The sequence below is a fragment of the Camelus bactrianus genome, chromosome 23, assembly GCF_048773025.1.
Source record: "Camelus bactrianus isolate YW-2024 breed Bactrian camel chromosome 23, ASM4877302v1, whole genome shotgun sequence".
Classification (NCBI taxonomy): Eukaryota; Metazoa; Chordata; class Mammalia; order Artiodactyla; family Camelidae; genus Camelus; species Camelus bactrianus.
Window position 1 is genome coordinate 14904665 of NC_133561.1, and position 27404 is coordinate 14932068.

The following is a 27404-nucleotide window of genomic DNA, read 5'->3' on the forward strand; positions in this document are numbered from 1 at the left end:
AAGCAGCCCACAAAACCCTCAGTGTATGAGGTGTCCTCCCTGTACAGGGAGGAAAGGAGGGTCCTCATCTCCAAAGAAAGAGGAACACCAGAGGAATCGGAATGAACGGCCCTTGCTAAGTTCCCCCAGTTTACTACCCTTAGCTCATACCCCTTTCTGTCTTATCACATTTTTCCATGACTCTACTACTCTCCACCAAACTTGGTATAAAAGCACTCAGGCTGAACCATTTCTTTGCTTTTCATTTTCTGTGAAGTCTCCTGTGTCACATAAAACTTACATTAAATCAGTTTGTATGCTTTTCTTTTTGTTAATCTGTCTTTTGTTACAGAGACTCAGCTGAGTTAGAAGGGTAGAAGGAAAAGATACTTTTCCTCCCCTACAGTCCCTGGTGACCATGAAAGGATGGCTGGGACACCCCACTCGCTCTGGAAGCTGACAAAAGTCAATGAAAGAGCTTCCCCTGAAGATCATGTGAGAGATGCCCTTCCTGTATCCAGAGGAAAAGAGCATCCCTCTCTTGGAAGATGGATGGACACTGAGAAGAATTTGAAGAAACTGGCCCTGCTAAGTTTCCCCCAGTTTAGTACTCTTAGCGCACACTCCATTTTGTTCTGTCATATTTTACCATGACTCTCTACTCTTCATCACACCTGATATAAAAACACCCAGGCTGAACCATTTCTTTGGTCTTTGTTTCCTCACAAAGATTCCCGTGTCCCATAAAATTTATATGAAGTAAATTTGTATCCTTTTCTCTTGTTAATTTGCCTTGTTTAGAGACCTAGCTGAGACCTTAGAAGGTAGATGGAAAAGATATTTTTCTTCCCTTGCAACACTAAGTGACTTCCGTCAAATGACCCCTCAAAATTTTCTTAAAAACTCCCTTTACTGGAAGCTTACATTGACTGCCCTCTGGAGGCAGAAAAAAAATCTGAAAACAGATCTTTTGATGGGACATTTAAGTATTGTTTTCTTTTGCGTCTTATTCTGAGATAAACAGGAGCCAAGGATTACTTGATCTGAGCATGGGTTGCCACATGTGGAGCTCAGGTAGGACCAGATATACCCTAAGAAAGTTTATAGCATTAGGCTGAAATTGCCATGAACACGTGAAAACTTATTTGTGTTGGAATTTTGCAGAGTTTGTTCTGAGGACTTGTCTTCTTCAAGGGCCTCAGTGTTCTTCAGAGAGATGATAACCGTCCTCCCATCAGTCCTCTTTAAATCTTAGGCTCAAAGATCGTTTTTCCTTTTTTACAAAAAATCTATAGAAGAGAAGTTCTTCTCATGTGTATTTTAATTTATTTTTAAGTGAAAAAAACCACGCATTGTGAAAGATGGTGCCTGTAACTATTTTTACTTATTCTTCTTTCTTAGCAATAAATATTAGGAGGACATCCAGAAGTAGAAACTAACTTTAGAATAGTGTTTCCTATGTTCTTCTTTCTTTCATATAATCCTGTGATAGGATTATCTAAATGAGATGTGTTTTCCTTTTCTCACTAGATAAACACTGTAAAAATAATATTTTAATTGAAAAGATGCTTAACCCATATATTTTTTAATGGGTTCAGGTCAATGTTTTATCAAGTTGTTATTTATGTAGCAGGCGGTGTTAATTCAGTGTTTTTGGCAGTGACTTTAAATCAGTGCTGATGGAAAAGATGAGCATCCAGAGGGAAACAATTGCTTGCTTTGTAAGTGGCAATGTTGAATAATGACTAAGGACATTCATTTGCACAGCCAGTATAAACTCCGGGCAGATACTTTCATGTCTTTTCCTCAAGTGGGTCATGTGATTTGGTGTTTATCACTGACTTGAATATCTTCAAGTCTTAAAAAATCACATAACTTGACCATGAAATCAAGCAGCTGTTTCAAAGGACTCTTTGCAAGTAGATTTAATTTTTTTATTTTTGGAGGCCATCGCAATGAAATGAAGATTGTGCAGTTTGTGTATACATAATGGAACGTTCCCCACCCCCCCTTTCCTTTCTTGCACTTTCTTTAAAGCAAGTTTCAGTGCAGAGATTTCGACTATACGTTGTGGTTGGTCTTCTCCACATGGTCCCTGCTGTCCGCAGAGTTAGCTTTGTGCCAAGGCTAATAGGCCATTACATTCTTGTAAGTCTAATAGTGGGTATGGTGATGGGCAGCCCTCTTGCAGAGATGACAGTTAAGTCTGCATCCGTGAGATTGCCGCCTGTGCATTTTATTTAGATCTGTTCTCTGTCCTTTTGTTTTAGGCTAAATGGAGGAGGAGCCTAATGCCTAAAGAAGGGTATCTGAGTTTGTGAAGAACCTGCCAAGGTTGTTGTGGTGACACGTGTGACTGATGGATCTTTTGGATTAGATATCTGCAGTGTTTTCAACATATGTTTAGAATTAAAATTGTTCCTTGGTTCGTTCTTCTGCAGGATATGCGTACTGATTTCACTGTAGAGAATCTTTAATATGATGACCTTTGATTGTGCTAAAGTGAAATGCTTCTCTTAAAAACTAAGTCGTTTCAACATTGAGAATTTCAGTATTATTATCTGGTAAAAGCTACTACTCCTTTTTAAGTATTACACAGCTTGGCATTTATATACACGTACACACGTGGAATTGTAAGTTAAAGTTAGGCAATAACATTAAAAAATGGGAAGATCATATCAGAGGCAATGTTTATTTCTTGGTAATAAAGTATCTTAAATTCATGTAACAGATATATGCTAAATGTCCATGATGTATACAGAACTATATTTGATGCTGGATATAATTTATAAATAGCCGTAAGTTCTTATCCCTTATCCTTAAAGGCCCTACAGCTGTAACTGGTGAATGTTAGTGTTGTAGCAGGTCACATGAAAGTGATACTATTCCAGGACAAAGAGACCAGAGAAAACTTTATAGACATAATGACCTGGGCTGGGGCTTGACAGGATTTGGAGAGGTGTGTGTGTAGAGGAGGAAATATCCAGTAGTGGGAGCCAGGGTGAAGGTGGGACATTTGCAGGTGTGTTTGAGAGACCAGTTTGTCTGCAGAATATGGGACACGTGTTAGGAGGTGGAGATTGGAGCTGGGACACATAGGACACCAAATACCATCCTGAGGAGATTCTAAGTCTTGTGAAACTGTGAGATGCTTGATCATCCATTCATTAACCAACCAGCAGAACAGTGTGATGGATAAGAGCACAGACCCTGGAGGGACTAAACGTCCAGATTTGAGTCTTGATTGACTACCTGATGACTTAGTAACCTGTACAAGTGTCTGGACTGTCTCTGACAGATCTAGATTGTTGTGATGATAAATTTGCCAAATCACCAAGTCATTGATTTTACTGTATTTTCTAGTGTTAAAGGTCTTAATAGCTTTTATAGAAAGGGCCCTCAGTTAGGGTTACTGAGCATAAAATATATAGATATCTTCTCATCACTAACAAGAAGTTTACTATTTTGTTTAGTTTTTTAGTTGATTTTTTTTCAGTTGAGAATTTTTTAATGGATTGTTTTAGATAATTTTGCTTTCTTTTGGATACTGTTGAATTAATTTTAAGTTAAATTTTGAATGAAGATAAACGTAAATTAAATTATATTAAAAATTTAAGTTTAAATTTAAATAAAAATAAAATCCAAAGCACCCCAAAGAAATCACAGTTAATCAGAGCAATCTTGAACCCATCCTGTGGCTGGAATGGAGCCTTTGAGGGTTCTGTGTTTGACAGCCCTAACCATACCACATGTAGTGGGGAATGATTTTCACAAAGACAAAGTGGATGGATGTTTATTTGTTTTGTCATTCCTGTTGTTTGCTTAATCAAAAAAGGGAGTTTGGAAAGCATGCTGGATAGCCAGAGTTACAGCTTCTAGAGAGCAGACCTTTAATTAAGTGGTAAGGATAGCTGAGCTGTGTCACAAAGACAGCCTCACAGAAACCTAGAGTGGCAAATGTGTGGGCATTAAGTAGGTCCTTCCAGACTATTAACTTTTTGTTCAAAGACACTTCATAGGCTCTGATCTTGGGCTGACAGTATTTAATGTTTGGATAGCCCACAACTGCCCCCTTGTACTACCTTATAATATGACCATAAACTACCTTTTGATCTCTGACGCTGTTGGGCAGTTTAGTTACATATTCAAACTGTATTGCGAGACTTGTCATGGAGAGTGGCACGTGGGGTTTGGCCCAGGCAGAGGGGAGAAGGAAAGGCTCAGGCCCGGTGCTGTCCTTGGCCTCTAGTATTTATGTCCCTTTGGTTGCGTATATGACCACTGCTTTGCCATGACCATTTGAAACTGCAATGTGATGGATGGATTATAAGGCATTCATTTCAGATGTAAGAATTGGGCTCGAAATTCACCTGACAGAAACCAGACTTCTCCTCAGAGACCCCCAGTGCGGTAGAATTGGAGCCAGAGGACCTGGGCTTGATTGTTGGCTCCACCTCTTACTATTTGTGTCACTTTGTGCAAGACATATAGCTTTTCTTAATCTGTTTTCTCTTTAATAAAGGGAAGGATAGTTATTTCTATTGCAGGTTGTTGCAATGAGGCATAACTAAGATGCTAAGAGAGCACTTTATAAAGTTCTAAAGAGCTATTTAAACGTGAAGTGTCATGGGTAGATTGTGTGTCTTTGGGGGCAGGCAGTGTGTCCCCAGCCCCCACAGTGCTAAGGCACAGGGCTTGAAGTTGTGAGCCCCGTGAGGGCAGGACCTTGGTGCCCTACTGCACACCCAGCCTTCTTACAGAACTGTGCTTATCTCATGTTCTCTGTTTCTATGTTTAAGAACTTTTTAACTGCTTTTTATTTTTCTATTTCTCCATTTCCTCAGAAGTTTTATTATTCCTTCTCCATCTTAGGAAAAAGGTATAGCAGAACATAGCACCCTATCCTCTGGCTGGGTAGATAAGCTGACTCTTTGTAGGCTATCCCCTAAAAGTAGAGAGGTGGGAGGTTAACAACAAGGTTCACTTTTAGTTCTCTGTCTGCCTCGGATAAAAAGGAGTAAGATAGTAGATGGGAATCTGGAGGACACAAACATTGAAAGGAAAATGTTTGGGTAAAAGCTAGACAGACAGAGATAGGTTTAGCAGCTGAACGGAGAATTCAGAAATGGAGTCTGGTCTGGGTCCAGGAAAGATAATCTAGGCAGTAACGGGGTACACAAGGCCTTACCGTCAAGGCATTCTGTCACAGCCAGTAGTGCAGACCAAGCTCCCACATCTCTCGTATCACCCGGGCTGCACGCTGCCAAGATGCTACCCTCTTTGTATTTTTTATGTATGTGAACAGTGTTCGAGTACTGATCATGATAGACTTTATGTTTTTAAAGACATGCTCCTGTGATTCTTTTTAGTAAGCTAAAAATATCCTTCAAGTTAATTTTCTTGAAAGGGAACTGTTGACTCATATCCTGGCTCTCTTACACATGAGGTATGTGATACTGGGCAAGTCAGTCAATTTCTTTTGAATTTTTTTAATCAGCTGCAAAATAGAATAATACCCTTGCAGAATTGTTGTTGAGGTGGAAAAAAATACGTGAAGTACCTAGTACGGTGCCAGGTGCATGCTAGGGATTCAGTTAATGATGGGAGTTATTTTTTGATCTAGGCTTAATATGTGACTTTTTGTATATCATTTGGCAATACATTCCACTGATAGAATATGAGCACTTGCAAGTGTCGCTCTTGTGATTTGTTTTTTTGGCTAAATATGTATTATGTTCTTGCATAGATTTCTGGGAGAGCAGACACCATATTAGTTCTGTTGAGATATTTGCAATAACTCAAAAGGCATGTATTAAGCGTCAGAAGCAGCTTCATGGAAAAAAGATAATTTCAGATTTTGAAAGGGTCACTTATTTTTTAATTATATTTGTATCCTTGGCAAAGATAACCGATAGTCCTCTCGAACTAAATTGGAGTCAGTCAGGCCTATGCAAGATATACCAATTAAATCATCATCTCTCTTTACTGGAGTTGTCACCTCTCTCCCAAACCCCCACCCATCTTTGGTAATACAGTTGATTTTCCTGTTGCTGTATGACATGGACAAAGTAGGTCGTTGCCTCGCAAATATTTAATTTTCCCCCCAAACTATTTAAAATATGTTTTGTCTCAAGACAAAACATCAGATATATTTGGTATCATCCTAGTGGGGACTTTGTTACTGGGGTGGAAAGAAGATAAGCTTGAAAGAAATTGTGTGCAGTGGTAAATTTTATACTCCTTTTAGGTAACTTTGGCATCTATTTAGAAACTTAGCTTAATTCAGCAGACTTTCTGGATTTCTGTTTTGTACTTAGGGTAGTAGCAAAAAGTATCAAATAGAGCAAATAGAGCTTGCCATAGAGTATGAGTAGTTTTGACTCGAGATAGAAGGAATATGATGTCTTACTCTCTAAGGACAAACTTGGGACTGGGATCTTTTAGTGACCACGAAGGAAAACACAATTGGGAAAAAAAAATCAGGCTTAAATTCTTCTATTCTAATGGTGTTTATAAGTGTGCACACTAGATTTTTGAAATATTCATACAGAGAAAGTGTTGTGACTGTGAAGCTTTATGCTCATTCAAAGATAACATTGCTGGATGAATTCTCAGTTCAATGTACAGAAGTAGTAATGTATGACCAGACTTTAGGTTTTACTCAAGACTAGTGCTTTATTATCACTTGGAAGAAAAAATTATCATTTAAACCGTGTAACACCTGGGAAGGACTATAATTGTGACCGGACAAACCTTACTTCCGTTCGAAGACAGAATAGAATAACGAAAGGAGCCCTGGAGTGGAAGTCACGAATCTAGGTCTCTGCTTGTCTTGCATATCCAGCAGAACCACCTGTCAGCCAGGCCCGAGTCTCCTCTTCCTCCGCAGGTGATGGTAGGGAGCTCCTCACGCATAGGTGAAGGCTGGGTGGGGAGAAGGCAGAGGCAGCGTAGCAGGAGTGGGGCCCATGGGCGTCTAGGCCACTTCTTCATGTATCTTGCTTGGGCCTCTCACCTGGTCACACGTACATCACTTCCACTTGGCAATGGGCTATTGCTGTGCACAGCCAACTTTACGGCTTGGTGGGTCAGATGACACTCAGTTCATGATGGGCAGCTCAGGTCTCAGGGTAACTTGGTGGCCTGTGGTCAAGTGTTCGATTTCTGCTAAGGCCCAGTAGCAGGCTAGGAATTGTCTTTTAAAAGGAGAATGGTTATCTGAAGGTGATGTAGGGTCTTGCTTCAGAATCCTAAAGGCCTGTGCTGCAGTTCTCCTGTAGGGGCCTGCCGGAGGCTCACACAGTGTCCCTGTCTGCCACCACCGCTTCAGGCACTTGGGGTCTGCTGGATCGTGTGGCCCAAGTGGCAGAGCAGCTTGCCCAGCAGCCTAAACCTGATGTAAAGCTTCTTTTGTTCAGGGCTCCACTCAGACCAGCAGTTGTTTTGGTCCCTTGGTCAATGAGCCGGAGCAACACACCCAAATGAGGAATGTGTTGCCTCCAAAATTCTCATTGGCCCACTAAGCATTGTGCCTCTTTCTTGGTTGTAGAAGGGGCCAGAGGCAGCAACCTAGCCTTCGCCTCAGGAAGAATATATCACAACATGCCTCACAGCACTGGACACCTAGAAATTTCACTGAGGTGAAAGGCCCCTGAATTTTAGTTGGATTTATTTCCTACGTTCTGATATGCAAATGTCTGACCAATTAATCTGAAGTAGTTGCTGCTTCTCACTCGCTAATCCAGCCAGCAGAATCTCATCAGCGTAATGTACCAGTGTGATATCCTGAGGAAGGGAAAGGCAGTCAAGATCCCTGTGAGCTAAATTATGACCCAGGGCTGGAGAGTTGATACACCCCTGAGGTAAGACAGTGAAGATGTCTTGCTGGCCTTGCCAGCTGAAAGCAAACTGCTTCTGGAGGGCCTTATGGCCGGGTATGGAGAAAAAGACATTTGCCAGGTCAGTCGCTGCGTGTCAGGTACCAGGGGATGTGTTAACTTACTCCAGCAATGAAAGTACAGCAGCTGTAATTGGAGTTACCACCTGGTGAAGCTTACCATAATCCATTGTTCTCCAAGAGCCATCCGTCTTCCGCACAAGCGAAATAGGAGAGTTGAATGGGGCGTGGTGGGAATCAACCCCTGCAGCTTTCAAATCCTTGATGATGGCACTAGTCTCTGCAGTCCCACCAGGGATGTGGTATTGCTTTGGATTGACTGTTTTCCTAGGTAGAGGCAGTTTTAATGGCTTCCACTTGGCCTTTCCAACCATAAGAGTCCCTCCCTACTCCACAGGTCAGGGAGGAGCCAATGTGGGGACTGCTAAGTATGTGTATTACAATTATGCATTCTGCAGCTGGGGAACCCACAGGATGGGTTTGGGGACCCACTGGGCCCACTGTGACATGGACCTGAGCTAAAGCTCTGTTGGCAGTCTGTCCTCCGTAAGCCCCTTATCTGACTGGGGAGCAGTAATTTTTGGGTCTTCTGGACTCGGTGTCAGTTCAGAGCCAATGTCCATTAGTCCCTGAAAGGTCTCTTTATTTTGTTTTCCCCAGTCCACACTAACCCTGGTTAAAGGCTGTAGGTCTCTTTGGGGAAGACTGGAAGAAAGATGAACAGTGTACATTTCCAGTACACTGGAAATGGAAAGTACACTTCCTCAAGCGGTCTGGCCTTCTTTTCATTTAAGGGTTCTGGTCTGTAAACTGGCTAATATCTAGAAGTTGATTGAGGAGCCATGACTCTGTGTTTTTATAATTTGAGTTACACTTTTGTTCCTTTGACCTAGACTTTTCTGCTTATACAGATCAATTAAGAAGTTAGTAGGCTTCCTATCTGCTTCACTTCTTACGATACTGTGATCAGCCAACGCCACAGGTCTGTGTGAATCATACTATTCTCACTGCTGCTTGTTCATTACAGTAACTACTCCCACCTTGCCTTTGGCAGCTGCATGCGCCACTTGGCCCTGGCCATCCTGGGACCCAGTCACTCCCACTGCATTTAAGTTTTCTGGTTGAATGGTTGCAGTTCCCAGTGTCAGATCTGACTTACAGAGAAGAGCGATCAGGCCGCACTTCGGGGATGCTAGGGCTCCTCTCACAAGTGTATTTCGCAAAGTATCGGTGAAAGGTGTATCTCCTGGACACTCCCACTGTGGGTGAGTAGGTATTAAATGACAGTTCGCTCTAACATTCCAGTTTCACTAAGCCTTTGAATCTCTTTCTCTTCATGAAACCAAGGGAGAATGAGGAGTTGGGCATTTTTAATTTGCTCACAATGAGCCATCTTTTGATGTTTCAGCCAACCAACCAATCTGTTAGAGCCCTTTCTGACTTCCCCAGCTACAACATTAAATGCAGAATCTCTGCTTAGTGAGCCCATATCAATAAATTCAGCCTGATTCAACTTTATGTTCCTTGTACTATTACCGCACACCCTTAAATATCCATTCCCCCACGTGTTCCATGGATTTCTGCTTGTATGAATTAGAAAGTAGTTCTTTTAGAGTGCATGTAGCATACCCCACTGTGGGTCACACTTTGTACCTCACCTTTAGGGACCTGCTGGGACTTTAGTCTAGTTATAAATCTACAAGATGGGTGGTGGAAATGAGTCAGCACTGCCTTGAGTGGCAACTGCCTCTAGGAAGATGGTTACTGTTTCATTAGGCAGTGTGGGGTTCATCCCTTCAGAGGTGGAAAGGCTGATATAAGTGTGGGGGATGTGGGCAGAGGCTGCTCCTGCTGGACACCCAGGACTGTTTGGTTAGACCCAGTCCAGTTGTGCCACATTTAGCAAGAAATTTTAAAATGTATGTACATTCCTATTGTTATTTAACATGATTTAATGGAAACGGTGTAGGATCAAGGTAGAGTTGAATTCTGGCTTTATAATTAGCCAAGTGGTTTTAGGCAAATAGTTCTGATTTTTAATTTCTGCATTTATAAAGTAGAGGTGATAATGCCTACCTGTGATAAAGACTGCTAACTATACCCTAGTAGCCATTTTTTCCCCTTTTTTTGAGAAATGCGATCCCCAGTCTCGCCCTGAGTTTTAGCCAGCCCACGATCACCCAACTACAGCTCAGCTAGATGTACCTAAAAGGGGCCCCGTGCCTAAGTTTGGGACTTTGGAATTCTAAAGGAAGAGATGTGAGAAACTTTTGGGGTCATCTTCTTAAAAAATATGTCATTTGTCCTGGATGTCCTCTTCTTCTTTTTCTTTTTGGGAAATGACAAGAATTGAAGCAGCAGCCTTGGATCCAGAGATGGATGCCAAATGATGAAGATGGCAGAACTGACTAGCTAGTCTGGGTTCCGTAAAGCAGAGCTGTTTACCCACCCCAGATTACTCACTTATCTTTGAACTATTATATGAGAGGGAAATAAACTTCTATCTTAAGCCCTTGTATTTCTGTTTTCCTTTGTTATAGCTGTTAACAGTTGGCTACAGTCTACCTCCTGGCTTAAATAAAACACGACCTTAAAGAGCTGTGAAGACTAGAGATTATAAATTGGCTAGTTTAATGTGTGACACCTACTAAGCGCTCTGTCAGTGTTTTCTATTATTTGTTAAATATTTACTTTCTACTTGTTGTGGGGGAGGCACAATGCTAAATGAAAGGTCATGATAATGATTTCTGTTGTCAGTGGATTTTAGAAAATTGAGAACAAGGATTCTTTCAATTAAAAAAATGTAAAATAACTAGCAACAACCACTTAGAGAACATAATTTTTGTGGTGTCATTCATAATAGTAACCAAAATACACTTTATCTAGAATGAAATAAAAAGAAATGGGCAAGAGGACTTGTGTGAGAAAAACGTAACAATCTAATTTAAGACATAAAAGAATGTAAAAATGTATGGAGGAGGGGAGGGTATATAGCTCAAGTGGTAGAGCTCATGCTTAGCATGCATGAGGTCCTGGGTTCAATCCCCAGTACCTCCTCCAAAAGTAAGTAAATAAATAAATAGACCTACTTACCTCTCCCCCCCAAAAAATAAATTAAAAAAATTTTTTTAATGTATGGAGAGATTAAAATATTAAAATATTTACATTCTTTTATGTTGCTTAATGTTATAAAATGTCTTATAAAGGTTAGTTTATAAGTTTAATTAATGTTAAAAGCTCAAATAATGAAGTAGTGTATAATGAAAACCATTGATCCTTGGCCAACTCCTTCTCAGCCCTGGGTTGTTATTCCCAGAGGCAACTGTTTTTAATCCTTTTAGCAGTTTCTTCTGGTGTTACATCCATATTTTGGCTTTCCTGGATTTTGATCTTCTAATTTTCTAGTGTCTTGGCGACTTGCTCAGCCTTATCTTCCAATCTTACTATTATATATATTTATTTTAAGTTTCTGCTCTCAATTTAAAATTTCCAGAAGCTTTTTCTTGTTTTCTGTGTGTTCCTTTTTATAATCCCATATTCTTGTTTTATGGATACAATTTCACTTCATCTTGCTAAAGGTATTAATTACAGTTTAAAAAAAAACAATTTCTTTTTGCACTGTATGATCTCTTTTTTGTTTTTCTATCTGAGTTGGGTTTCTTTTTTTCATGTTAGAAGCATCTCTCAATTGTTTCTCAAATGTTTAGTTAATGCTGGAAATCTTAGTGGAAATTTTGTGTGCATAAGTTTTACTCTAGGGCTGTTAGGTGAAGACCAGATTTATTTTATTGAGACATCTCTGACTCTTAAAACTTAATCTTTTCTCTTGGGTTGATTTTTCTCCCCAAGGAGGAATCCATCTGTTTCCTGCCTAGGTGATATAAGGCTGGCCACCAGTTTCTGGCAATTGAGTAGGAGAAGAGAGCTGGTGGGTAGTGGGTGATTTCAAGGCTGAGTATAAATTTGTATTTACTCTCCTTGTTTTCAGTACAGTATCTTATCCTCACACTCAGTGCCTGTAGTCCCTAATTCAAGTCTGTCAGATTCAGTTTTTACCAGAGAATTGCTTTTCTTTTGTCAGAGTGAGAGTTTGTTGGAGAATTGGAAAGGAGCATCTAGTATCTGATGGTTCCTTATGGGAACTTTCTATCATCCTCCTGATTTTAGCCCACACATAACTCTGCCCCATCCTTGTCTTTCTAGGCTTCTTCATTGTTGGCATCCTTCTCCTCACTACAGATAGTTAGTTTTAACTTTCTGTTCTGCTAAGTCAGAAACTCTTTAACTTTCTGCTTTCCATCCCCCCAAATTTTATTAACTTCTTTTCTCTTTAACTTCTTCCAGGCTTTATCCTTACTGTTTAATGCTTACATTTTTTCCCCTTTACTGTCTTTTTAGTGGCGTTTCAGGAGCAAGTGGAGATAAATGCATGTATTATCTTTTATCCAGAAATCTTTAAATTTTTAAAAACAGTAAACAAAGTTTAAACAAAATAACTTGGAAACAAAAACACTGGTAAGAGGAGGTAGTTTGATGCTCTCTGGGTTTCTCCAGGGGCAAATCTCATTTAAGAATGTCTCCTTATCTCTCTGTCTCCAGCATCTTTACCCTTTTCTGCACAATTTGTATTAGCGCATGCAGGGCCTTTGATGTTTAGAATGCTCAGTTTTCCTGGCTCCTGGCAAACTGCTTTCCTGTGACTACTGAAAATCTCCCATGTCCAGCATATTCTTGTTTTTCTTCTTAAGCCATTTCTGTATAATGTCTGAATAACTGTCTAGTCTAAAACTTGTGCTGAGTCTAAATCAGTGGAAATTTTAGTGATAAACAGAGCTTTAACCTTATACCATATGTATCAGATAATATTTCTAGTTGTGTGTAACAAAAAACCTAAGTAGCTAAAATAGAGGGGATTTATTTGGTTTACCTATTTCCACCCCCTCCCCAAAATCTGCCTGTAGTCTTTTTCCCCCTCAGGTTTTATAATGTCTTTGGTGTTTTTTAAAATAATTTTAAGGATACTTATTCTGTAAGTTCTATCTGTACTATTAACTGAAGCTTTTTTGGTCTAATTTTATTGTTTTTTGTGTCTTCCGTTTCCCTCATGGTGGGTTATTTCTTCACGTGCTTTGTAACTTTGGACTGTGGGCTCATCTGTAGTAGGTCCAAAGTAGTTTTACGTTTGTTTTTGCTAGGTTACCTCTGGGGCATTATTGGCCTGAGGTTACTCTTTTTATAAATTCCTGAACCTCGGATTTCTTGGACCATGTAGGTAGTATAAATTTGAACTTCAGACCTCTGTGAAGGCTGGCCCACAACTTAAGTTCTCAGTGTAGACTTTTTTGGTCCATCTAGAACCCTGGCCGAAATAGTTAAGCTTCCTTGATGGGGAACTTGGTTTTATGAGAGCATTTTGTTGTAACTCTGTCTCTCAAGATTAAGGCCTCATTTCTAGCTATTTGACAGGTGTTAAAATTCAAGCCTCTTTGTTCCTGAAACTGGCGTATCTCCCCACAGCAGCCACAATCAATTCATAGTATGGTTTTCAGTTCGTGTCTCATTTTTGGATGCTCAGTATTTAATTTCCTTCTATGCATTTAAAGGAACATTTGTTTTATTTCATCCAGCATTTTGAGATGTTTAACGTCTTAGGTCTGGTTCCCCAGGGAATAGAGATTTGAGGCAGAGATTGGCTTGTAGGCGGTTTTTGAGGCAATTCTCTTGTTAACAACACCAGTTGGGAGGTGACAGATGTAAAGCAGGACTGAGCAAAGGAAGAAGCCAGCTCATAGTGCAGTTGCAACCAAGACTTCACTTCTCTGGGGAGCTCTGGACCTGGGATTCACTGTCAGAGATATCCCAAATCCAGACACAGGGCCAGGTCTTCGTACCTCAGGGGATTCTGCCAACAGTATTTTTTATGGTCAAACTGACCTACAAGGACAGCTGCCACTGAGCTTCTGAGCAATACTGGTGCCTTTCTTACCAGTGCCTTCTTTACCTCTATGGGGAATGGAATGTCCTCTGTGCCCTCCTGTGGAGTACGGTCCGTGGGCAGCTTTCTCTCTCAGCCTTACCTGGTATATATGCCCTCTAGCATGCCCACTTCTCTGAACCTTTCATTTCCTTATTTCACTGTCTGCCACAGCAGTTCTGCATTTTTCCATCACTGATTGTGGGGCTTCACTTCTTTCAAACTTTCAAGAGCCATCTTAGTAGTGCATTAGTATCACTTCCAGGGGCCTTGCCATGGTGTTGAATCCTGTATCATGGGAGAATTCCCGCTCCCGGCTAGATAAGCTCTCCTTTGTCCAACTTTTCAATCTCCCGTGATCCAGCATCTTCAGGATCCAGTCCTACATATAGTCTTCTGGCTTCTGCTGGTACACATTGGCTAAGTAAGGCGTGCAGCTCCTTCTGCAGACAGTCCTTTTCCTTCGTGGCACTTCAGCCCTTCCCAAGCATAGCCATTTGTGATTGGCCTGGAGGCCAGGAGGGGAAGTGGAGGTTGATACTGGAGGACACAGGTTGTCTTGTAAGACAGAAATCTCTGCTGCATCTTCAGGCAAGGGAAGTGCTAATCCTGCAGGGTCAGATTTCTGGGAATCTGGAGGTTCAAGATTTTCGAGTGCAACACCCAGATATTTTCATCTTAAGTCTCAGGGTTCCATACCTTCCTAGCCAGAACACTGACCTTGTCTGTATGCTGTCCAGGAGGTCCTCTGACTTTTGTACTTCATCTTCAGTTGTTGATTAATCAGTCAATTGCCCATTGCACCAGTAACACCCAGTAAGAGCCATCTGATTCCATAGTCCTTATAATTCCTGCTTTCCCTTAACTTCTCAAAGCCTGAGATGTGATATCCACCAGTGCATTCCCCTTCTACTGGTATTTCATCCCAGATCACTAGTGGTGGAAGCTTTAACAACTGTACTGCCACCTGCCAGGGGCTAACAGTACTACATCGCCCTCTAGTGATAGGGACTTTTGGGGGAGGTCAGTCAGTTCCTGGAGTGATTCTTGGTTGTGAGCCAACAGTAGCTAACACTCTTGGCAGCTGGGGCATTGAGTCTTAAGGCCTAAGACCTGGCCTAAGGCCTAAGTGAACCATAGTGTCCACTACAGAATGGTTTCAAGTATCCTAGTGTGCAGTATTGCCAGAAAGAAAAACTAGCCCAAGCATTTAGAACATACATTCTTATGGGGACTCTTTTTCTTAATAAGTAACAAGTTTGGATATGATTTTTTTGAGTCATTGAGTCCTCATTTTAGCAGAAATTTCATTTTCAAAGAAGTATATGAATCACTAATCATATTACTGGAATGAAAGATCATGATTTTGAGATAAACCTAGGCATAATTGATTTATTACTTTAAGGGGTAGATATTACTTTTTTGGTGATGGTGATACAATTTCTTTTTTAAGGAAGTTTTGTAATAAGGTATCATATTGCCAGCTTATTTAAAAAAAAAACCTTTTTACAGAACCAAGTCCTGCAGCTTTAACTTCTGAGATTCATGAAAAAGAAAAGTCAGAAGACATGCTCATACAGTCCAGTGGCTTTTAGTATATTCACAGATGGTTGTGCAACCATCACTTCTAATTTTGGAAAATTTTTAGCACCCCCAAAAAGAGCCCCATACACATCGGCAGTCACTCCTCATCCTGCTCCTTGTCCTTCCTTCCCCGCCTCAATGCTAGGCAACCACTAACCTACTTTCTGTCTTTATGGATTTGCCTGTTCTAGACATTTCATATAAATGGAATCATACAGTATGAGTCCTTTTGTGACTGGCTTCTTTCACTTAAAGCTAATATCTTTTTATTCTACTGTATATTCATCCTAGTAATAATTCTCTTTCTTATACTCAGAGAGTTAGAACATTGCAGCACAAAGCTGAAACGCTTTAAATACCATCTCTCCTTCATGCCACTACTGCTCCATCAGCTGTGGCTTGGTGAGGAGTGTCTAGTTATGGGTAGCAACCATATTACATCACTGCAGTGGCTGTATTTTAGCAGTCTAATGAATTACTCAGTAATGGATGAAGTCATTTCAGTAATGTATTTCTTAATTGATTCATTGATTCATTGATTCACTCGTCCATTCAAATTGACTTTCTGGAAGGATAGGAATGAGGTATCATGTATATTTCAGCCTGCTCTCAGAAAGAACTGCATTCCAAGTGATAATGGGTGGTGGGTTTGACTTTTTTTTTTTTTTCAAAAAAAGAAATAGCCTTTTTTTTTTTCAATAGAACAGTCTAAGTTCATTTCTTCTATTGTCATCTGATTGTAAGAGAAGAAGAGTGCCTATTATCCTCATTGTTCTTATCTCAGTACCATCTATTGGTTATTTATAATGTGTTGGACACTATGCTCAGTACGTCACATGATTTATTCTCTATTATTCCAACAGCCTTGTCTGCTAAGCATTATTATCTTCATTTTAGAGGTAAGAAAAATGAAACCCAGAGGTTGAGTAACATTCAAATCCACCTCTGTGCCAGCTTAAGTGATCATGCAGTTCTTGATAGCTGTTTCCTGATTATTCTTTTATAGTCTGTGGTATTAATGTTAACCCCTACGAAGCTTCTGTGTAATGTGTTGGTCACAATTCAAATGATATCTTCACGGAAGCCAATGGAACTTTGTGGCTGTGTGCCCTGAGGCTCAGTAGCAGTGTTCCTGTGTGATACTGTGCCTGAGAAACTATATGCTCACATTTATCGCCTCATATTAATAGTGTCTTTTTTTTTTCTTCAGGCCGACATTTATTGGGTGTTTATAATGTGCCAGCCTCTCTGCTAAAGTCATGATCTCATTTGAACTTTAAAACAATCTATTTGATAATGACTTTTAGTGTCTTCATTTTTTCAGATAAAGCAGCTGAGGCTTTGAGAAGTTAAGATGCCTCTCTTAGGTACCCTAAGTTACATAACTGTGAAGAGACAGCACTGGGATATGAACCCGCATTCTAGTGCTAGAGCTCACACCCTTAAGACACTAGGCTGTGCTGGCTCTCTGTCCTTGAATGTTAAGAACAGTCATTTTTACTTATCTTTGGTGAGCTTGGTCTTTTCATTCCTATGTTGTTTCTCCTTAGAGAAAAAATCTTTATCTTCTTTCAAGGCCACTGGTCTTATCTTTTCAATTTTGATAGAATGGTGAATTGATAACCAGTTATTTACAGTTGTAGATTAATTGTATTTTAGTAAGAAAATTGGAAAGATAATGCTTGATCAAGCCAATTAAACTTTTTTTTATTATAAACGTCTTTCCATCGCAGAAGTAACACTTTTACTATAAATAAAGGGGAAAACACTGTTAAACCTATTGGTATATTTCTTCCTGAAATTTTAAATTTCATTTTAAATTCTTTTTATCCATAATTATCATGTAAAAGTGATTATCACCTTAAAGAAATTTGAACAATCAATAAAGTGCAAAGAAGTTATTTTTAAGGGGCTGCTGCATTAAAAACTGCACTGTGTATATATGAAATCCCAAAGGTAGAACCTGGTTTACCTTTAAGGATGGAGGGAGGCAAGGGAATGCTCTAATCTATTTTCTTTCTCTTAATTCAAGTAGCCTTTGGCTCTTTCAAGGAAGATAAACCCAGCAGTGGAGGTCTGTATGTATTAGAAGCATACTTTTCGGAGATGCTGGGTGCAGGAGAACATGCGTCCTGTTCCTACTGGCTCCTTTCAGAACCTGTACCATGTTGCCCCATAACATGCATATGTCAAAAAGGCCCTCTCTCCTTCCTCCCTTCCCTGCTGAGTACAAGTTACACTTTCCTAAATCTCAAGTTTTCCTCAGTACTCCTTGATATATTCAGTAGGTTTCCTGGCACACTTGTACATGTTCTAATATTTAGTAATATTTTCTTAAGGAAATCCCTTCTCTGGAATTTTGGAATGCTTTCCTATGCTGCTCCTTTTTCTTTTTTTTTTTTAACCACCTACAAAAATTCTCTGATAAGGAAGTATTTCATTAGAAAATATAAAGGCTGGTAGAGATTTTACTTATGCTCCTTCTTTTAGCCTACTTTTCTAGGCTAAATGAGCCCTAAATATTTTTGCTAAAAACATCAAAAAGTTATAATAATTGACATGTCCTCCTTCTGTACCTCCTGAAACAACTCATACATGTTTTAGGTAAGTTAGGTTTTAGAATAGAATAACTGATGAGTGATTTGAGAGTATTTATCCAAACTTTTAGTGCCTGTTTTCTGGACCTTATTGTGTGCAGTTTGGTGTACCAGTTAAAATTTTAGAGGGGCCGATTAGAATTGAGTGCATCTTTTTTTGCCTGTAAGATACAGAAACAGGCAATTACAATATAGTATGTGTAGGGGTAGGTGATTATTCACAATAGTATAAATGAAGTCAGTATATTGGGGGGCATTAAAATTTCATGGGTGAGCATGGTTGGGAGAAAATGTCTAAAAAGGCACCTTAGGGAGATGATAATGAAAAAAATGGTAAGAAGCAATGATCTGGAACGTAGAAACTTCTCGTGTAGTACACTGTGCTTAGATGGTACCATAAAGTAGGACCCACCTATACAGGATCCTCCTTATCTCTTATTTTATATATACTGTGTATTTTTATATTCTGGATGCTAACCTACTTTATTTTTTACGGTTTTTTTTTTTACATTTTAAAATTTTCTTTCTTTCTTTTTTTTTTTTAATGGAAGTAATAGGGATTGAACCTAGGACCTTGTGCGTGCTAAACGTACACTGTACCACTGAGCTATAGCACCCCCCACCCTGATGCTAACCAACTTTAAATGGCAAAATATCTTCCATTGATTAGAAAACCCTGCTACCACATGTTGTGTATTTATTTCGTCTCCCAAATCTGCATTGTGAGATTAAAATATTTAGAGTTCTTAACAGTTTTAGAATTTGTTTTTCTTAGCATGCATAAACTTGTCATTTAAAACTAAACAGTACAGATTTCTTTTCCTTTTTATTTAATAGGCTTATTCTTGTAGAGCAGTTTTAAGGTTACAGAAAAATTGTGTGGAAGTACAGAGAATTCCCATGTTCTGTTCCCACTTTCAAGTCCCACCAGTTTCTCCTACTATTGAAATCTTGTATTAGTGTATATGTTTGTTACAACTGAGGAACTAATGTTGTTACATTATTATTAACTTAAGTCCATAGTTTACATTAGGATTCACTTTCTGTGTTGTATGGTTCTGTGAGTTTTGACAAATGTATAATATTGTATATACACAATTACAATCTCATACAGAATAGTTTTACTGCCTGAAAAATCCTCTGTGGGATGGTAAATAAAAATAAGAAGTCCTTTTTTCTACCCATCATCCCAGTCTGACTCTAAGGAACTACTATTAGTATTTTCTTGTGTGTCTTTTCAGGATTGTCTTGCAATTTGACCTGTTAATAAAACAATACATTTTGGATCTCTTTCCATTTGGTACATATAGATATTTTCTGGTGGCAGTAGAGTCAACAATCTGGAAACCTCTTGAAGGAAGGGATTTTTGGTGGTGGCCTTGGGGACCAAACCCACGATGCCTTTGCTGTTGAGCAGTGCTTTTTAGAAGGAGACTGTCAGGTAGCAGAACTGATGCTACACAATAATGCCACTTAGGTATGGAAATTGAAGGTTATAACATATACTTCAAGGTTTTAGGATTATTGAACACAAAATAACATATTATTAACTAGAAGATGAAGAGAGTGCTCTGACATATGTGCGTAATACATGTGTGTATTACATTCACCTCGTGAGTACCTTTGTCTAAAATAGAAAAGCTTTTATCTAAGACTTAATAATAGTTCCTCATTCTTGATATTTTAAACCTTTAAGTAGCTTTCATTGATTTTGTGATTAAATGCTTGTCCAAAAAAAAGTGTATTATGCATTCTCTTTGAAATATGGAGCTTGAAAAAAATGTGAATCAGTCAGTGAAGTTGTAAGGATGTTTCAGGAAAAAAAAAATCAGGCATCATTTTAAACTTTCCTGTGAAATTTATTGTAAGAGTATTTGCCATGGAAAAATATTTCTGAAGGTTTCTGCATGTTAAATTCTTGATATGTATTAATTTTAAATATCAAAATTACATATTATTCAATTGACCTGGTAGACTTTTAACACTAATTGTGAAAGAAGGAGAACTTAGTGACAATTCAAATAAATGAATAGGCTTTTTGCTGTTTTCTGTTGACGATTTCATTGAGTAGAAATCAGCACGTTTTATTGAAAAACCAAGTGATGCATTTGTTTTCCTCGACTTTTTGTATTTTTCTTACCTTTCATATGCAATAATTTGGTAATGTGAACTTTTGATGAATCATTTAATTTACACTCATGTTCATAGCAGCATTATTTGTGATAGCCAAAACGTAGAAGCCACCCAAGTGTCCACTTGACAAATGAGCAGTTAGACAAAATGTAGTATAAATATAGAATGGAATATTATTCAGCCTTAAGAAGGAAGGAAAAAAAAAAAAAGAAGAAGGAAATTCTGACACATGCTACAGTATGGATAAACCTTGAAGACATTATGCTAAGTGAAATAAGCTAGTCACAAAAAGGCAAATACTGTATAAGTCCTCTCGTGTGAGGTACCTAGGCATCAGATTCATGGAGATAGAATGGTGGTTTCAAGGGGCTAGACGGAGGAGAAAATGGAGAGTTACTGTTTAATGTGTATAGAGTTTCAGTTTTGCAGGATGAAAATTTCTGGACATTGGTTGTACACAGTGTGAATGTATTTAACAGTACTGAACTATCCACTTAAAATGGTTACTAAGACAGTAAGTTTTATATGTTTATCTTACCACAAAATTAAAAAATTAAAAAAATCAATTTAAAGATAAACACATACAACTAATTTTGTCCAATGGAGTAGTCTGTCAAGGAGAAGAGAAATCTAGGAGTTTGAAAGGCTTTTCCTAAGAACGTACTATCTCATTTCCTAAACATTTGGGAATATGCTGCTGATTTCAACTGCTAAGGCAGTGCAGGGGGAGAGCATCATTTTCGTAATAATTGTCTGCTCTTAAAAGGACCGTAGACTTAAAGCTCTAAAAATTTCTGTATAAAGGTTTCCTTTACATACCATCTGACCATTTATTTATATTGTTTATAGTTTTGTGTGTATGGTGTCTGCTTGAATAATCGAATCTAGAGATTATAAAGAGATACAAAGAAGATATATATACTGCAGTGCTAAGATGCGGGTTGAAAAGTATCAGCCTTTCTACAAGAAAAATTTGAGGATGTAAAAAGAACCATAAATCTGCTTCAGAGAAAAAAGGGCAAATCACATGCTTCAAATTACTCCTGCTCATTTTTCTCAGAGCGATCAAATTATTTGATAACAGAAGACAGTATTAGTTTCTTTTAAGTGTAGCCATCAGAGCCAGGTTTTTATTTCCAGCATTCTTTAGTTAGCTGCTGGGTTCTGAGACAAGAGGGAAGAGAAAATGTGTTTGGCTATGCTTGTCCGTCCTTTTCACCAGCCATCAGCTTGTATTTGCAGTGTGTTTAGAAGGGTTCTTAAAAAATGATGACAGCAACAAAACCACATTACAGTGCGTAGTTATACCTCTTAGTTAAGTACTATATACGTATCACATTTTCTTTAAATTCTTAATAAATGTAAAAGTGAGCAGAGTACCTGATTAATCTTGGGTCAAAGACTTTCTTTTATCTTTGTAACACTAGTACTTAGCACAGAGGTAGGCAAATAAGAGGCTATTAATAAATGTTTGAATGAGTGACTAAATTAATGAATATGTACCAATTTGTGAATTGGGATAAATACGATTTTCATCTATAAATCTTTCTTTTATGAATGTAATGTTTTGTTTGCTTTCCCAAGATGTTCAACTCATTCCTTTTGAGTGTTTTGTACACGTCAATCCAGTAAAGTTGGGCAACAATATTTTCTGATCTTCTACACTTTTATTGATTCTATGTCTCCTTATCCTATCAATTATTGTAAAAGAAGAACTGAAGCCACCAAACAGAAATGTGAATTTGTCCCTTTTTTTCAATTTTGTCCAGTTTTGCTTCATGTATGTTGAATGTCTGTTTTTATATGCATATATATTTAGGATTGTTAAGTCTTTTTGATGAATCAACTCCTTTGTCATTATGCAGTGTTCCTCTTTACCCCTGGCAAGATTCCTTATTCTGAAGTCTATTTTGTCACATTTTAATAAAGCTACTCTGGCCTTCAAAAAATAAAATAAATAAATAAATAAATAAATAAAATTTTAAAAAGCTTACTAAGCTTTATTTAAAGTAATTTTATTTTATAATAGGACTCCATAACAAATAAATAAAGGTATATTTAACAAACATTTATGGTGCTTACTGTGTGCCTCATACTATTCTCCATAAGTCATATAAAACTCATAAAAACCTGATGAGGTGGTGGTTATTTTTATTATTATTCCATTTACATGGGGAAACTGAGGTACAGACAAGTTAGGTAAGCTGCTCAAAGTTATCCAGCTAGTAAGTGTCTCAGCTGGGATTTGAACCCATGTCTGGGTTCCAAAGTCTGTTTTTAACCACCACACTAAGCAGACTCTTTATTTTTAACATATACCACCTCTAAGGATTGTTTCATCTCCCCAGAAGACTGCCCATATTGCTGGGGCTTATCTTATTATTATAGTAAATTTTGTTAAAATAGAAGTTTTCTAGCGGTGATAGTCAGTGTACTTAGCATCAAGCTATTTAATGAGTATTGCCATGTTATTTAAAAAGTTATGTTTTATAAGCTTATTTAACATATGCCTAGTAATATTTATATTAATAAAATGTTGATAGTGGGAAGTGGGTATTATTTTAAAAATTAGTTGTATGTGTATTGTGACTGTTGGGGTGCTTTAACTTTCTGTTGGTTTGGGTAAAGTGTTCTTTCTGCCTGACACACCTTTGAAGTGTCAGAGAAGAAGTGGGAGGCATGGAATCAGAAGAATTGGATTCTTAGACATCTAGCAATTATTTTTGACATCTGTGCTAGGTATTTAATGAATTTTGAACCTTGTAACGCCCTTGGTCTGCTAATTGTCTTGGTACCTGTGGAATTGGAGTGTTTCTGTTTCTTGCCCAATTCTGTTGTCTAGGAAAGAGTTCTGAAGACTCAAGCTCTAGTCAACTTTGAGTTTCAAATTTCATAAATCAAGACACTCAATTCCCATTTTATTTATGGTTATACACAGCCCTTCTTTAAAGCTTTTTGAGGTATTTCTTAATACTTTGATTGTTTCAAGTCCCCAAATAGTCTAAATTAAAAAAAAAAAAGAAGACATGTCTGAATTCACTGTGGCGTATAGTAAACAAAACCTGTCATTAAAAAAAAAAAGAATGAACTGTTATATTCAAATATAGCTACAGCAGAAGGGTTAAATATGGATGGAGCACTATTTGTCTTTCCAGGTGTTAACTGTTTTAGAGAAGAATAATAACTACATTTCTGTTTTTTTTTTTTAACCTTTATGCCTTCCTTCTTTCCTCAAATAGCTAGACTTTTACAAATATAGTATCTGACAGAAATTGCTTTATATTAAAGATGAAAAATAGCAACTAGTATAATCATCTTCTATAAATACTAGTATTTTTCAAAGTATATTCTGTGGGATTTAGTCTTGGGAGACGACCTGCTAGAATACGGTATTGTAATCGTAAACTGAGGAACAGTCACGTGAACACTGCCTTCCCAACATACACGGATCCATGTGTCAGCACGCGCCTGGAGGACTTACAGTGTACATTAACGTATTAATGACACTGAGAAGTCCTGTAGTAATAAAAACTGGTTTGGCTTTGTTTAGCTCAACATCTCCTACAACTAGGAATCTTTTTTCTCCTTAATATTAGTTGGTTGTCGGATGCCCTTTGTGTTCCGGGGACTACTCTTTGAATAATGAGGCTCTCCAGTGAATAATGTAACAGTATGTTACTTTGATGAAGTATCAAGGTAATGGCCCATCAAAAATCCACCATTATATTTCATTTATAGCTAATAAATGGACTTTAGGGAATCGCATTTAGAAGCTGTTAGAAACTTAAGGTGCAGTGAATCTTCCCTGAATTTATTTTACTATAGTACCTTACATTTATTGACATGAACTTTCCAAAGACTTAATCTCTCTACTTGATAGAATGATAAACTTCATTAATTCCAACTATTTGGGATAGCTATGTGAACCCAAGATATTGTAAAAAAAAAAAAAAAAGATTTTTAAAGCAATCCAATTTTACCACTGTAAACACTTCATGTAAAATTATACCAGCAAAATATTCCCAAGTGAAAGATTCTGGATGGAAATTCTTTAAAGAATAAATAATAGTAACTTGTAATTAGTTCAGGTGCAAATATATAGGCACTTTTGAAATACTTGAGATTATTTTAAAACATTACTTTCAAAAGTTTTAGCTTTTATTACATGAATCTTATTTATAGTATTTGCTTGCTAAACTATTTCTTTATAGATTAATCTAATGCAAATTCTTATGTCTTATAAAACCTTATTTAGCAATCTGTATCCTAAATGAGAGTAGAATGAAACATGGAAATAAGGCAGAGGAGAGATCTTCTCTAATGGTGCAGAAGGAAAAAACTCTCTTGAGCACTGATAAAAACAACAAACAAGAACCAAAGACTTGACTATTACAGCTAAAAGGAGTAGTTAGTAAATAATAAACCAAAAAGAAAGGCATCTGCTTGTTGAGTTCTGTAAAAAATCCAGAATGCAAGCCAAGAAGTGTTAAATCACAAAGAGCAATCAAAAGATGACAAAGAAAACAATGAAAAGATGCTGGAAAAGAAAGATGAGGTTAATAGTGGTGGTTGTAGCAGCCAAGATAGTTAGATGTTGGGGAGGTCTGAAGCAGGTGCCACTTCACAGAAGAGTCAGCATCAAAAGGAGCTAAAGCAGCAGCAGAAGCAGATAAATGGTGTCCCTGTGACGGTTGCCACTGAAAATTGGCGTAGTACACCCCTGTTGCAGTGTGGTGTTGGGACTAGGAAAGACGCCCCAGGGGACTGCAGTAGCTCTTCACGTGCTACCTTTTTACATGCAAAGCATTTATCTCAAGAATAGATCCAGAGTAGCCCATTCTCTACTCTTTAGTTTTGTATTTTAAAAATAGTATTTACACATTTTTGTTTCCTAAAATTTTGTCAAATCAAGTGTTCTTACCAGATTTAATAGACCTAATGTGTTGAGATTTCCTCCAATTCCTTTTTACTTCCTTTGATATTTTATATTCTTTTATGGTATAAGAAAGTATAGTAAAGGAGAGGGTATCACCCATTTTGTAGAAATGGGGAAATGAAGGTGGAGGTTAAGTGGCTTTTCAAGGAATGGAGGGAAGGATTCTCTCAAACGTAGCTTAGAAACCAGGAGTTTGGTATTTTTTAGTATATGTGCTGCTGAAATGAGCACAGGAGTTTGGTATTTTTACAGGGAAAAATATGATGGCTAATTGAGCAGACTTTCTCGAATTTAACTTTTTAATGCTTGATTCTACACTTAAGTATTAAATCTTTCAAGTGTTATCTATATCAGTACTGACTAATCTGCCTTTTCATTATTAATGGAGAGCTGATCCAGCCTCTCCTTTTAAAACAAATTCTAACATTTGGTGTTCATTAGTGTTGTAACCGAAACAAAAACATTTTAATGGTTGATCCCAGAGTATTCTGAAGTTAGTGTAACTTTGCTGGGAAGGTATTTAAGCTATAATATCAATTGCAAATAGGCCATGAGCCAATTTTCAAAGCTGTTTCTAAGTAAGACATAGAGTATTTCAGAATGCAAAAAAATGCATTATATGGCACTGTGCCACGTGGCAAGGAAACAGAATGAAACAATTACAACGGGATTTGTATTGATAATTGTGTTTTTTAAGTGAGTACTTTAAGATACTGTAAAGCAGAGTTTAGAATAACTCCCCAGCGTGTTCAACAATTGTTTTTTTTTTTTTTTCCCAGTTGTTTGAAAGAGGTGTTTTGAATATAAAGAAGAATAGGAGTTGCTGGAGAACAATTAAAACAAACCCGACATTTAGGGTTTACAGCTAATTAACCTGACTAAAAATGGGATGCTTCAAGTTTTCTGACTGCATTTCAAGAACACTGACAGTTAATGTATCTATCAAGATAAAATAATGACTTTTTATGATCTAGTAATTAAAAAGGTAAAACTTTCACCGAAGATCCCTCACTGCTTGTTTTCAGCTGGGCAAAAGATTTTGGCAAAAGGATTCTTCTTTTAAAGAAGTTTATGTAGATGCCAAAGAAAGGTACAGTTAAGTATTACTAACATTATATGTGCAATCAAAATTGACTTTGCGCTTCATTTGTCATCCTAATGCAAAAAAAGAAATGGAAGACAAAATAATTAGATTGATAGTAAATAGAATCTAATGGTTTATATGTGTGTTTTGACATTTAACTATGGACATTATTGCTTGCGAGAACTCTTTTTTTTCATCTCCGTATTTTTTATTCAAAGTTGTTTTCATTTGTGTAATTTTTAATGGGAGATAAAAGGCTTAAAAAATCACACAACTATTAGATCTATTTTCAACAAGTATTTTCAAAACATTATGTGGATTTGCAGTATGTATTCACAGTAGCACAATAAACATTTCTTAACACAGTTCTTATGAGTTTCTGGTTATTTAAACAAGATGTTTAGGTTGTTTTGAATTACTTTGTTATGACTATGAACTGATTTGTTTTGTGTGTGTGTGCATTTGTGTATTTTGGCTTTATCTGGATCTCAACTAGATAGTTTAATGCCAATTCTATCATAAAATTATTTTGAAGCTTTACTCTTTACTTTCTGCCCCCTCTCTGTTATGCAACTTTTTGGTTGGAAATATGTTTTGCAGTATAGTATTTGGAATGTGTGAATCACTTGACATGCTTCAATATTTAGAATAGTTTACAGCGGAACTGAATTTTCAGTGACTAGTCAATATCATTTATCTACTATTTTTAAATTAAATAAATTGCAGATTTGTCAGGTTTAATTTATAGGATGAAAAAATGTTGGCTTTCTAACAGTTTAATTTTTTTAACATTTTTTATTGAGTTATAATCATTTTACAATGTTGTGTCAAATTCCAGTGTAGAGCACTATTTTTCAGTTATACATGAACATATATATATTCATTGTCACGTTTTTTTCTCTGTGAACTACCATAAGATCTTGTATATATTTCCTTGTGCTATATAGTATAATCTTGTTTATCTATTCTACAATTTTGAAATCCCAGTCTATCTCTTCCCACACCCCGCCCCCTTGGCAACCACAAGTTTGTATTCTGTCTGTAAGTCTATTTCTAACAGTTTAATTTTTAATTTAAAAAAGTCAACTCAGTTAAATATAAAGTTTTACTTTTTAGTTTATTAACTTGTTTTTTAAAATTTATGTCGGTTTATTATTTATTTTGTTCTAGATCCGCATTGTAGAATCTTGCTCTTAGAATAAAACGTCATTAGATCCAGA

The 27404-nt window shown here is 37.5% G+C and overlaps 1 protein-coding gene and 1 long non-coding RNA gene across 5 annotated transcripts in view; both read left to right on the forward strand.

Annotated features, from left to right (window-relative positions):
- Window positions 1-27404, forward strand: part of DISP1 (dispatched RND transporter family member 1) — a 200118-nt gene that overhangs the window by 42968 nt on the left and 129746 nt on the right. The window lies entirely within an intron of this gene.
- Window positions 4870-27402, forward strand: LOC141574755 (uncharacterized). The gene is made up of 2 exons (XR_012501809.1): window positions 4870-23860; window positions 25880-27402. It is a non-coding gene; the product is annotated as an uncharacterized LOC141574755 (long non-coding RNA).